The 14,666-nt window shown below is 35.8% G+C and overlaps 1 long non-coding RNA gene across 1 annotated transcript; it reads left to right on the top strand.

The window, feature by feature from the left end:
- The first annotated feature begins 11,856 nt into the window (after window positions 1-11,856).
- On the top strand, window positions 11,857-13,711 carry LOC136207415 (uncharacterized). The gene is made up of 3 exons (XR_010676616.1): window positions 11,857-12,045; window positions 12,196-12,278; window positions 13,446-13,711. It is a non-coding gene; the product is annotated as an uncharacterized lncRNA (long non-coding RNA).
- The last annotated feature ends 955 nt before the right edge of the window (window positions 13,712-14,666 follow it).

Raw genomic sequence — 14,666 nt, 5'->3', positions numbered from 1 at the left:
CTTTGAGGGATTGCCCGAATAGTAGAAAGGTTTGGGAAGGGGTCCTTCCTCACCACATCCTTCCTTCCTTTATGGGGTTCTCTGATATTGACTGGTTCTCTGAAGGCGTTAATGGGAATTTGTTGGCCAGTATGGAGCATGGGGCTATTCTCTTCGCTATTATTTGTCACCAAATGTGGAAATGGAGGAATGAAGAGTTATTTGCTGAGAAGACTGTCTTTATTCCTGACCTCCGGTTTTACTTCTCGAAAAAACTCTCTGTTATTACAAAGAGTTTTGAAGGAGAGCCCCTGGTTCACCCCTCCCCGGTTAAAGAGGTCCAGTTAGTTGGTTGGAGGAAGCCCAGGGAAGGGGTTGTCAAGTTGAATACGGATGGCTCATGCCTTAGTAATGGCAGAATTGCTGCTGGTGGAGTTCTTCGGGATGCTGGTGGCGCCTGGCTGGCTGGGTTTACCCATAACTTAGGTACGGGCTCCTCCTTTACTGCAGAGCTCTGGGGGATCTTGTCTGGCATTAAACTCGCCATTCGCATGGGTGTTAAAAGACTTTCGGTGGAGTCTGACAATTTGGAGGCTATCAACAGGATTTCGGATAGACAGGTTGTTTGTCTTAAGAGTCAGAATCTCATTAAAGCCATCTTGAGGCTTCGTCCTGCTTTCGATTCTCTTACCTTCTCCCATATTTATAGGGAGCAAAACCGCGTGGCGGATCGCTTGGCAGCTGCTGGGCATGGGGGGATGTTAGGTGTTTCTACCCTTTCCGTTCCTCCTTCTTTTCTGTTACCTTCTCTTCTTGAGGATAGGATTTGGGTCAGTCTTCCTAGACTGATCCCGGGTTAGGTTTTTGTTTGTTTGTTTTTTTTCTTCCCTTCTTACCAAAAAAAAAAAAAATTGACATTATGTGGTTTAAAATATATTTGTGTTTTTTTTTTTACTTTTATTGAACCACAAATCTCAAATAATAAATAATAATAATAATATATAGGGATACAAATTAAATTTGACCTTAACGTTTACAGAAAAGTGTAGATTGATTCTAATATGCGAAATAATACAAATTTATCTCTAACGATTCTAAGTTATATCAATTTTAGTCTTACATTATTGAAAATTTGAAAATTATGGATTGACTGACATTTAAATATTATATCGAACCTTCTAAACTTTAATTATGTTTAAAATATATAGTGCGTTGCCAACATAGTTATAAAAAAAACTTGTTGTTACATATAGTCCAATTAAGGTTGACTTGAGTGGTTAACCTTAAACATATATATAAAAAAAAAGAGTTAGGAATTCGAAGTAATAGAATTTGTAGAGTCTCGTGGTTTTCTTTAAAACTCCATTATTTAGGCCAATGTGTTTTTTTTGATCCATTTAAAATTTTAAACACATTTTTTTAATAGAGTACATGAATCGCCAAAATCGGTGGACTCGTCCAATTCACCACCGATTCGGATGTCATGTCCAATTCATGTATGCTTTTTCCCGTTTTAGTGTTTTTTTTTGAGTGGGTTAGATGGGTTATAACAAACCATCAAATATAAGATCTATAACTCATTCGACCATTCTAACCCATGGCAACCCACTTAACACTACATTCAATGGTGTAACGACCCGGTCAGGAATGGGTGGCACCGAGGTAGAAGGCCTGAGCAAGGAGCGGCCCTAAGGGATGGCGATGGGGGCAGGAATGAACCGAATCCCACATCGAAAATGGAGAGGGAGTGATTGGGGCTTATTAGTAAGATGAGAATCTGATAAATGCAGACGCGTTTTAAAGCCGCGAGGCCCAATGTGTTGTAATTGGACCAGAGCGGACAATATCTACATGGTATTGGACTAGGGTGTTATAATTGGTATCAGAGCCGACTCTCCACGTATGATGTGTGGTTCGGGGACAAACCATGCGGAAGCTGGTGGGCCTGTAACGACCCGGTCCGGAATGGGTGGCGCCGGGGTAGAAGGCCTCAGCAAGGAGCGACCCTAAGGGATGACGATGGGGGCAGGAATGAACTGAATCCCACATCGGAAATGGAGAGGGAGTGATTGAAGCTTATTAGTAAGATGAGAATCTAATACATGTAGACGCGTTTTAAAGCCGTGAGTCCCAAGGTGTTGGATTTCGACAAGAGCGTACAATATCTACATGGTATTGGATCGAGGTGTTACAATTGGTATCAGACCCGACTCTCCACGTACGATGTGTGGTTCGAAGACGAACCAGGCGGAAGCTGGTGGGCCTGTAACGACCCGGTCCGGAATGGGTGGTGCCGGGGTAGAAGGCTTGAGCAAGGAGCGGTCCTAATGGATGGCGATAGGGGGCAGGAATGAACTGAATCCCACATCGAAAATGGAGAGGGAGTGATTGAGGCTTATTAGTAAGATGAGAATCTAATACATGAAGACGCGTTTTAAAGTCGTGAGGCCCAATGTGTTGGAATTGGGTCAAAGTGGACAATATCTACATGGTATTGAACCAGAATGTTACACATGGGTTGGATATGTTGAAAATTGGTGGATTATAATAGCACAACTAATTCTGAACACCCCTACTCAAAACATTAACATAAGACTATTTAAATAGTGATGACTATAACTTATAATGTAGTCTTGATCCTAGAGTAGGTCGAAAAAATTGAATGCTAGATACTAAAATCTAAAATAGTAAGGACATGTTTGGTTCAACTGTTAGCTAATATTTATTGTTGTTGCAGTTAGTTGTTTGCTATTGCAGTTAGCTATTTGTAGTTGCTGTTAACTGATTATTATTAGCTAATTGATTAGTAGTGTTTGGTAAAATTTTGATTAGTTGTTGTTGTGAGTATGTAAAATGTCTAGAGTAAATACTTTAGTAGTCTCTATATTTTTACCTAACACACTGTTTAGTTCTTAATTTTTGTTCTATTCAATAGTTTAGATCCTTAAAGAAGGACTAAACTGTTTAATAATGTAAATATGTGAATGATTAAAATGTTGAATAGACCAAAAATTAAGAATTAAATAATGTGTTATTAAAATACGAGGACTAAATAACGTGTTAGATAAAAGTATAGGGACTAATAAGTTATTTATCTAAATGTCTAATATGATTATATTTTAAATTAATTAATAAACAAATTATAAAAAAAAATTGTAATATTGAATAAAAATAATTGTAATATATAAATTAATAAAAATAATCTAAATAACTAAATAAAAATTAAACATAATTATTTATTTAACGAATTAAAACCTTATTGTTTAATAAACATTAAAAGAAAAATGTGTTTTGTGGATTTAAGTTTGCAACATTGCCAATACGTTTAGATCTTAATGGATAAACCTTAAGCCAAAGATGTCGAATTCCAGTCTTACTGTACAAAAAAAAAAAAAATTAAGCAAAAACCATAATTAAGCTTTTGAATTTTTCTTGTTTTTAAGATTGAGCCCTGTTCAGTTATTTTCCATATTGAGCTCTTTATTTGACTTTTTTTTATCAAATTTCGACGGCACGTGCTGTTAAGGGATCGGTCTACTGGCGTGGACAAATAAAAATAAGAACTTATTGACTAGAAGAGATAGAGAGTAAAAACTAAAAATAAATTAGAGAATTAAATTTTCGTTAAGTTCTTCCAAACTCGATCTTCTCTTCCATTTCGCGATTTGCAACATCAGAATCACCAAATCGCTCTTCTCTTCTAACACCAAAATTCATTTTGACCAGGTTCTTCCAAACTTGATTTCAAGTCTGGAAGAACGTACTGAAAATCGAATTTTATAATTTCATTTTACTTTTTATGCTCTCTCCCCTAGCCAAACTGGACAAAAAAAGTTAAATAAAGATCGGATTCATAAGGAAATCAATGATCAATAGCTCAATATAAAAAATAATTGATTAGGAATTTGATCATTAAAACAAATAAAATTCAGCAGCTTATTATGTTTTTTTGTGCCTTTTTTTAAGTTATTTTTATTAAGTTTGAGTAATAAAATGTAAAATTTGAGTTATTTTATTAAGTTTAATAACATTCAGGAGGCTTTGTCCAAAGCAAGTGAAGCTAGAAAAGTGATGAGTATACTGTTTGAATATGAAAGGGCATCGGTTCAGGCTATGAATCTAAACAAATCCGGTATATTTTTCAGCGCAAATGTGCAAGGTGATTTGAAAGATGAGATCCAAAGTATATTAGGGGTTTACACTCCTTTAGACACGGGCCGTTACTTAGGTTTTCCGTCTCTAATTGGACGATCTAAATGACGGATTTTCACTTTTCTGGTTGACAGACTACGGAAAAAGTTTGGTGCATGGGTTTCAGATTTTTATCACAAGCAAGAAAGGAGGTGTTGCTCAAGTCAGTTGCTCAAGCTCTGCCTACATTTTGCATGAGTACGTTCCTCTTACCCTTATCTTTATGTGATGAGTTGTAAAAGTTAATGAATTCGTTTTGGTGGGGCTTGAAACCTGAGGGGAAAAGAAGTATACATTGGTTTGATTGGGCAAAGTTTTTCCAGTCAAAGGACCTAGGAGGCATGGATTTTAAAGACTTGCATATGTTTAATTTGGCCTTGCTAGGTAAGCAGGGATGGAAGTTAATTAGGAACCCAAATACCGTAGTAAGTAGAATGTTCAAAGTAAAATATTTTCCAAGAGAGGACTTACTTTTCTCTAAATTAGGCAATAATCCTAGTATGGTTTGGAGAAGTATCTCGAGTGGCCTAAGCATTCTTAGGAAATGGCTAAGATGGAAAGTGGGGGATGGTAGATCAATCAGAGTATGGGAAGATGCATGGGTTCCCCACCTTGATGATTTTTGTATAAATTCCATTATGATCCCTGGGATGGAAGATATGAGAGTGTCCGATTTGTTGCTTGAAAATGGTAGAGGGTGGAACATAGACAAACTAAATGGTTCTTTCAGTGAGGCAGAAGTGAGTGCAATTAGGGACATCATATTATCCTTCAGTGTTAGTGAGGATACGAGGATTTGGCACTGGTCCAAGGACAGGTTCTATAACGTGTGCTCGGGTTACCTCGCTGGGATGGGGATTGTGGAGGGGGTTGTAGTGCATGAGGGTTGGAGGAGGCTATGGAAATTGGAGATTCCCCCTAAACTAAAACAATTTATCTGGCGTATCTGCACGCGTTGTGTACCCACACAGGCTCGTTTGGCCCAACGAAGAGTTCCCATCACAGTTGAATGCCCGGTGTGTGTTGACTAGGATAAAACGGATAACCATTTATTTGTTGATAGTTGTTTTGGAGGTGATGTTTGCCGAATAGCGGGACTACAAATACCACAGGTTGAGGAGATGAACATTGGTGATTGGATATTACAGGCGCTATGCAGTCCGAATCAAGACATCATTGTCTGTATTTGCTATGCCTTGAAGACGATATGGAACCACGGAAACATAGTGCTTTGGCACATGATTTGGTGGCCGGTGGATACCAGTTGGCGCACTGAAATTGATGCTATTCGAGATTGGAGGGCCTATCAATTTGGCTCATCAACGAGATCGACTTTAACACCGGGCACGAGCTTAACACGCCAAAATCAATAAGGGGAAGCCGTAGATCCCGATCCACCGAAGCAGACCATCATTCACGTCGCCTTATTCAAGCCGACACCGAAGGATCAGATTTGCACCTCCCATTTACCGCAATCAGTGCACAGCAGCGTCGAGAAGAAATTAGCAGAAGCGACCGCACTAAACTAACACGGCAGCAGGCCCGCAGTGCTGAGTTCACGATGCAAGCAACGACAGCGTCTACTTTAGCAAACCCGGCTCAGAAGCGTCAATACCAACAGCCTTCGATCAGTGACTTCTTGGTCCAAATGACGGTAAAACATAAATGGCAGCCGCCGGCGATCGGTTCAGTCAAATGCAACATAGACGGAGCTATTTTCAAAGAAGTAAAGAGTTGTGGAATGGGCGCGGTGATCAGAGATGCTGCGGATGAGTTCTTATTCTGTAGTAGCAGCTTCATTCCAGATAAAAGAGAACCAAGAGTGATTGAGGGTCTTGCAATACGCACGAGTCTGATCTGGTTAGCTTCTATGAATTATTTGCATGTGGAGTTTGAATTTGATGCTAAATTGGTTGTTGATGCAATTCATTCCTACAAGAAAGATATCTCAGAATTTGGATCGATTATTCATGATTGTTGAGTTATTTTGCGATCCAATTCTACATTTACATTGCCTTTTGTTTCTCGTCTAGCGAATAGGGATGCACATTTGATAGTTAGGCAGGCTTATTCCAATACTAGCGATTTTCTATCGATTGTAGTGCGAGAATGGCTGTCAAACGTTATTGTTGAGGATGTCAATCCTACATTTATATGAAGATTCTATTTCAGGTTCAAAAAAAGGAGAGGCTATGTCCAAAATTTTAAGGTGGATGCATTTGATATACTAATATTTGTTTACAGTAGTGTTCAAATGGATCCTGATGACCAAATGAATTGTGGTTATTCACCGTTAGATCTAAGCTGATAAAAAACATGGGATGGAGATTCAAAGCATCCTAAAGCTTATATTTAATCAGTCTAGATCTAACGGTGAATGACCACAATTCATTTGGTCATTAGGGTCCATGTGAATACCACTCTATACACTTTAATAAATGGTTTAATGCATCTTTACTCTTTTTGTTTAAAAAATCAAATTTAAAAAAAAAAGGTTATATTTACCTTTTAACTTGTTGAAATTACCAATTGACTTTCTAAAATATATATATTAGTCCTTTAAATTTACTAAAATGATTAGTCTTCGGTCTATGATACACATAATAATAATAATAATAATAATAATAATAATAATAATAATAATAATAATGATAATGAATATTCTAGTAATTCTTTTTTTATGGAATATTCTAGTGATTTCACATCACTTAAAATTCACCACCTCATGATTGTCCAAGAAAAAAAAAGTTGTTTTAATGGTTGAAGGTGCCACGTATTCAATTAAGTTGTTAAAATACTCAATAATTTCATAAACTATTGGATAGTTGACCACTTAACCTATATCATTTGTAACTACGTGCTTGATTGATTGATATTTAATTAATTTTTTACATTGGAGCCGACTCTCAAAAGATAATTATTCATTCAATGCTATGTTGTTTGTGAGAGAAAAATATCCCATATTGAATGAGTTATTTTTGCTCTAAAATAAGTTCAAATTTATAAGTTCATTTATATATTTTTAGGGTATGGCTAGAAAATTAGTGAGAAGAGGTGAATTTTATCGGCGGGAACTCAACATGAGGTCTTGGATCATATGTTTTGAAATCGACTAATTTCCTACCAGATATAGTCCAATGAAAGAATGTTGTATATCATTCAACTGTGTGTCAAAGATATGGACAGAAGCTAATGTACTATCACTGGAATGTCTCATGATCGTGTGGTTAGGATCTAGATGATATACCATGTACAACGGACAAAAGACATACGTCTAGAGGAATTACGTGTGAAGACAATGCAAGAAAGGTGATACACGTCAAGGTTTTCTATTTGGGATAACAATCGTTCACTAGGAATATGACATCCTAAAATCATAATATGGACTGTGGAAATACTATAAATAGATAATTAAGAGAATCCTCCAAGTATGTTCTAAACTCCTAGCCTTCACTACTTTCACTGTTCTTGAGAGTGATATTGACTTTAGCATTAGAATCTACACCGGACAACCTACACCTCCCTTATTTTTTGGGAAAGCATTCTAACAATGAGGCATTTCGAAAATCCGTGCATTGAAAATCTACACAAATTGTCATTATTGCATTGGGCATGGAACCGAGATTTTTCCAATGCTTCACCAGCTCTAGCAATGACACTTGTTGATGATGGTTCCAAGAAAGGGGAGGAGGAAGTAGTCATTGAATATGTTACAAACGAGGACAACTATGATGTTCCTCCATAGGCCACCCTTTCCACGGAATCCATTGACATAATCCTTTAGAGGGTCCGATCAGACATGAGACTAGAGGATCAAAACACATTCTCAACAATATGGCCAAGATAGCAACATAGTTGGGAAAGACAGCAGAAACCACGCATGTGTCCTCTAGTTTGATGGTAGGAGTACAAGTGAGCAACTCTTTTCAAACCATGGTCGCAACATCCCACTGGGATTAGGGTTACACCCTATGATCCTATTCTTGTTAGGGGTGTAAGAGGAAGTTCTGGCACAGGAAAACGATGGTCACAGATAGAGTGTTGATGATTCATCACCTCTGTTCAAATGCCTCAATTTTCCCAACTTTTGAGATGACTATTGCGACCGTCGGGCGATGTGGCACAGATGGGAAATCAATACCAAGCATTTTCACCTATGAATTTGTACATATACCATCCATTTGGAAGATTTCTACATGTAGATAACTTCCATATCAGATAGTATCGATTGTATTCTTCATTTTATTTCGTATACATGATTTAGATCTAAATGATGTATGGATCCACCATTTCCCACAAGATTGGTTCATCCCCTATAGCGAGTGCATCCACCAAAATTGGTATACCCCAAGTCACAACTAGCCCCACCATTATGGCAAATTCAGATCTTAGTACTTAGAGGGAAGGATAAGACTAAGGTATCACTGCTGCTTTGGAGAGGTATCAGATGACTATGAATCAACCACTATTGATAACCCATGATTCTTCATTCGTCATTTATTTCCTTAATTGGTCAAAGGATCGAAAATTCAAGCCACCCATTTTTCCAAAATAGAGAGGGATACAAATCATATGGTCCATGTAAGGAATTGCAAGGATCTGATGGATGGATGTGGAGCTAATGAAGTGTCCATGTGCTCGATTTTTTCAACTACATTGATTGAAGCTGCATCACACTGGTTCCAAGCTTTATAATCGATGCCCCGATATTACTTTTAAATTGAAGGATTTTTAATTAATTCTTTAAGGTCTCATAATCTCATTTTAATCTTGATTTGGTTTAATTGCTAATGTTTTGGTCATACAATCACATGCATAGACATATAACAATTAACATTGGTGATTATGGACAAATCTAAATCCATTCCGTTTGGACCAGAAAGTGAATGGACATTAACCTAGGAAAACCTACATTCTCAATATATATTCTTCTATTGGTTTGACCTCCATCTTCATGGCTCTGTATACATGTATGGATTACAATGATTGGAATTTCTACTCTAATAGAAAACTCAAATCGAAATTAAAAGGATTTAGGTTAGGAAAGAAATACAATATATATTTAGAAATGCAGGACTCATGAGCACTATTTATCCAAAAAAAAAATCCATAAACATAAAGGTCTAATATTGTCAGGAGTGTCAAACATGGCAAGACTCGATTTTCAATTTACATCTAATGTAAATTAATTGCATATTTTGAATATTTCAATGTATAAAATCATTTTATAAATGAAATCGTTATTAATATATTCGAATTCAGATCATATCAAATATAATTTTAAATCATTTTAGCCCGAATTTGATCCCGTTCAACATGCACACGCACATAAACTCCAAAAAACATTAGTCCAAAGGCTAAATTGACCCATCCGTCGTTAGATTTGAGTAAAAAGTCCATTTGGTGCGAACTTTGGTGGATCAATTAGCCGAAATAAATAAGGTGTAGTTCACGTGTGTGCTATTTTGGTAATATTTTGCCTGAAAACAATTAGAAACGGCTAGAAACTACAAAAGTAAATAAAAGATGTACTAAAACTAAATAACATGCACACATGCATAAAAGTGCAAGAAATGCTCGCTTATTGAACGAAAACTAATCAAAACTATCCTAAAAACCGTACCTAAAGATAGGGGTTTTCGGCCCCTATCAACTGGCATGCTCTTCTTTCGAAGAAATTATTGAACACCATAACATATGCTTTCATACCATGTGTGCTTTGCGACTAAAAGATGGAAAAGAGACAATCTCGCCTTTTTCCTAGTATAAGACTCACATCGAGAAACTATGGTTTCTCAACATCACTTATACTTATGACCCCTAACTTATTCTAGAAGTATAATCCTATGTGGCTACCTTGGAAGGAAAAAATGTGGGTTCATGTGATCATTCCGACCGAAAATAACCCGACTAGATAAGCGAATTATATTATGGTGGAAAGAATATAGCAGGAGGGAAAAATATCATTGAGTTTACATCTTAGAGTTTATGTATTTCATTCTTCGGATACTTATGCATGTGTGCATATTTGTGAAAAATAAAAAATTGTATAGATTAAAGTTATTACAATAGATGTATATAGAATCTGGGATAAGACATACACCAGAGATGATTCGTGTTTAAATCAAGGGCTACATATCTCCATTGCGTATATAGTTCGAGGTTTGATACATGCACATCGAGCAACTATATATCTCCAACGAGTGTATACTCGATAGTATGTTGGTCGCACGAACTATTTGCAAAGTATGGATGAGATTGAGATGAGATTTGGAATTTGTTCCATTATATGCAAATTGGAGGTTAGTATTATTCGAGTCGTGGGCCGAATAACAGTTACATCCGTAATAGTTAAAACTACACATTTATCATGATACATATGGGCTAATCGGACACTCCCTCCTCAACAGTAACTACCAGAGCCACGTGGACCAGTAAAATGAGTCCTTAAGGTCACATGACCTTGGCGTCGTGATTTGCAGAATCACAAGTGCTACCACTACAACTGTTTTTGGTTGACAGCAATGCCTTCACCATTGGCCGATTGCCATGTGGATTTTTACTCACATTAGGGCACACAACCCAATTCCCTTATAAATACAAGATACACCGTACACTAAAAGGTACTTTATTAATCTCGATCGGTCACCTAAGATTGTATACTACTCAGTAGCTATCCTCATCATTTATTAGGCATCAGAGCAGGGATGTTAGTTCCCAGCCCCCTTTTGATCTTCTTGTTTTTGTCTTTATCTTAGGCATGCAAGGGACTTCTCAAACTCAACTCAGATATCCTCACATCAATCGTAAGGGGCCGAATCCATCTAAAGAGATAGAGGATTAGAGTTAGGAATTGCCCTATAATCCTTAAACTATAAATAGATAGGTTAAACCACTTAAAACCCTAATCTCATAAGCTTCTTATTCAGTTTAAGAGAGACTAATCAATTGTCTCCTTCTGACTCATTCTCTGCGTCACCCTCCTTCTACATCTCAGTCATCCACTCTTAATTCATGGACTTATCATTTTTATCGCCTGATTAACCTCGATACGAGGGATTTGTGACTAATAATACAAAATCATGGTGATCCGTTCTTCTACTATAACATTCTCGTGATTCTTGCTTTACAACAGGTAAACATGGGGTTCGTTTGGATGTTTGCTGATTCCTGCTCCTTTTTCCTGTTTGCTTTTGGAAAATACTGTTTTTCCAAAAAGCATGGATTTCCTACTTTTGTAAAAAGCTACTTTTCAGCTGTAAAAGGTAAAAATGATGTGTCTATTCAAACACTTCAAACTATGTCTTTTAAAGTGAAAAGGCAAAACGAAGGTGAAAAGTAGGTAACCAAACACCCTCATAATTTGTATTCATATTTAGAATATTATGGGATAATTCGTTGGTAAGTATAAACAGAAATTTATAATAATAATAATAATAATAATAATAAGAGTTAATACACATATTTGCCCTTGTATTTGTTCGTTTTAGCACATATGCCCCTATATCAAATAAATACACAAATATATCCTTGTATTTTTCAAATAACACAAAAATGCCCTAATTTAACAGACTGCTGATATGGCACTAACGGTGTTACACAGCCTCCACGTGATGTCCACCAGATTTGCCACCTCACCTTAAAACATATGCAGCCCTAACTCACCTCCATCACGTTGCCCCCAATTCCAAACCTAATGAAAGAAACACAGTCTCCCTATTCTTCTTCTCCGAATCTCTTTCTCACTCACGAAGACTGCTCTCTTTGCTCCTCTTCGCCTTCTCCCTCACTGCTCTTCTGATTTATCCCAAGTTGATCAGCCGCTCCAATTTATGTTTCTTGGTTTTTGATTTAACTTAGCTGAACTCAGTTTTGGTAATTTTTCATTTTAATGGGATTCTAGTTTATGTTTATGTGCTAGTGGCATGATGAAAGTTTGGTTTTGGTTCTTATTTAGTGAAAGTTTGATTCTTACAATGGTGTTAAGGTTTAACTCATTTATGTTTGGAATGTGGAAAAACGCAGGCAAGAGAAGAACAGAGACGGCTGGGAAATGGTTGATCCTTTCTTAGTTGAGGCTCTTCAAAACCCTGGTCATCGTCTCACCCGTAAGATTTCGTATTCATTATAAAGGCTCTGAAAGACTTATTTATTTGTTTTTCTCGATCTGTTTTTGTATTTGGGTTTTCGTTTTATTGCGTTTTGGGGATTTTATTGGTGATTTTGAATTTCTATTTTGTTGTTTAGGGATTGGGGTATTGGGTTTGGTTGATCGATTGGAATGGAATTGAAATCTTAAACAACATAAAACTCTTATACAAATAATTAGAATGTTCTTGATGTGATCTACTTGCATTCTAAATTTTAAAAATCCTTGCTTCTTATTTGGTTATTATTTCACTCTTTAACCTTTTAGGGGCAGAGTGCAACTTTCTGTTTTTCTCAAAACCATTGTGAAGTTGATCTCGGATGACTACTGCTTACTCATTACTTGTCCATTTCTTTTGGATGGATGCATCATTGATATTCGCCATTTAATTCAGCTATATAGCTTGTAGATTGTGATCCCGGTGATTTAGTCTATCAGGGCTTAGAGATGGATTACTGCCTTGGCTAACTGCTGGTATTCAATTAATTGTACGTAGTGGCGGGAGGCTGGCGGGGGCTGGAGCCCCGGCAGCCACCAGAAAGTTCAAGAAAAAATATATATATATTTTTTTTACCTGTATGTTAAAAGCAGAAAATATATTTATTTATTTTTTGTTGTTGTTTTTTTGCTGATACAACTTACAAGCTTAATTCATATGTTGATAAAAGCTTAATTGATGTTGATTTTTTTTTTTGTTGTTGTTCTTTGAAGGCAGGGCAAGGCACAATTTCTGTTCATATACTTATTTAAGTTTGGGTGCTTATGGTTAATTCTCAATTTCTGTTCATATGCTGATAAAGGCTTAATTCATATGCTTATTTAAGTTTGGATGCTTATTGTTTGGAGTCAATTTATTAGTTTTCCTTGTCAACATAGTTTTATTCTTGAGAAAAAGTTATCTTTGGATAAGCCAGATGGTTTTCTTTGCTGCAACATACAACTGCTTCGTAGCATTATCAGATATATGTTGTTGATATGAATCAATGACTTTTATTTGCACCATTGAATCCATTTTTTTGGTGTCATACATGATAACTATTAAAAGTTTTGAATTCTTGTATGATTATGTTATCCCTTCTTTGCTATAGGTTTTGGAGTCTAATGTGGTTACATATAACATTATCAGGATCAGTCATTCAAAAGGATCAGAGGATCACTAGTGAAGCTCTAATTAGAGAAATTGGGCAGAAAATGAAACAACTTCATGGCTGAAAGCTCTTCTTCAATGCAGCAACCTCAGCGGTGATTCCAAATAATGTATGATAAGATGTATATTGGTTAGTTATCAAATGGAGACAAATGTATACTTAGGAATCAATTTTATCACTTTTGTAATTTTAGAAATAACACTTGTAATATATTCTTTTGGATCCATTTATAAAATTTATTAAATTTAGAAATTTATCAAAATTTGAAATTTTGATATTATATTCTCTTTTTCAAATGATTCGAAAGTTTTGTTGATTTAAATTTAAGTAATTGATCAATTATTATTATTAAGTATAAAAGTTATCTACAAAATATAATATAAAAATAAATAAATTACTAATAGGGGCACTTAAAATCGTCCTTACAATTAAAGCGGCAAATTTTGAATTATCATAGAGGACGAATTTCGTCGCTAATCGGTAGGTATTGTTTCATTTGGCAACAGAATTAGAGTGATTGATGGTAAAGTTTCGTCGTGTAAATATTTATCGTGAAAACTTTTTTGCCACAAATTTTTTTATCGTTAAAGATCCAATGTGATATTTTTTAGTTGATGTGGCAGGTGATGTGGACGCTGATGTGTTACACCGTTAGTGTCATATCAGCAGTTTGTTAGATTAGGGCATTTTTGGTGTTATTTGAAAAATATAAGGATATATTTATGTGGTTATTTGATATAGGGGCATATGTGCTAAAACGGACAAATACAGAGGCAAATATGTGTATTAACCCTAATAATAATAAGCGAATTGGAAGGACCCCAGTTTCCAGAACGTCAATTCATTTTTACATATACCTAAACTTTAGTTAAAATGGGATATTTGGTTTTGAATACTGAAATTTGGATAAGAAGTATTATGCTATTTGTATAGTGATTGTAACTTGTGGATGTGACACATCAATTTAATAAATTTGTATTATGAAGCTTATTATAACCAAACAGTAGGATCCTAAGATATATGGGATATGTGAACATGGAAACAATTAAGAATAATTACAAAAAAAAGGATGAATGAAGGAAGGACAACTTGACAAGGTTTCAGAAATTAATGGTTTGAGAATTATAATGCATTGTAAATAAATTAATTAATTAAAAGGTGCGCATATATAATAGAGAAGGAGAAAGAGGCAAGTGTAT

Source organism: Euphorbia lathyris, chromosome 9 (genome assembly GCF_963576675.1).
Source record: "Euphorbia lathyris chromosome 9, ddEupLath1.1, whole genome shotgun sequence".
Taxonomy (NCBI): domain Eukaryota; kingdom Viridiplantae; phylum Streptophyta; class Magnoliopsida; order Malpighiales; family Euphorbiaceae; genus Euphorbia; species Euphorbia lathyris.
This window is presented reverse-complemented; position numbering and strand designations above follow the sequence as displayed.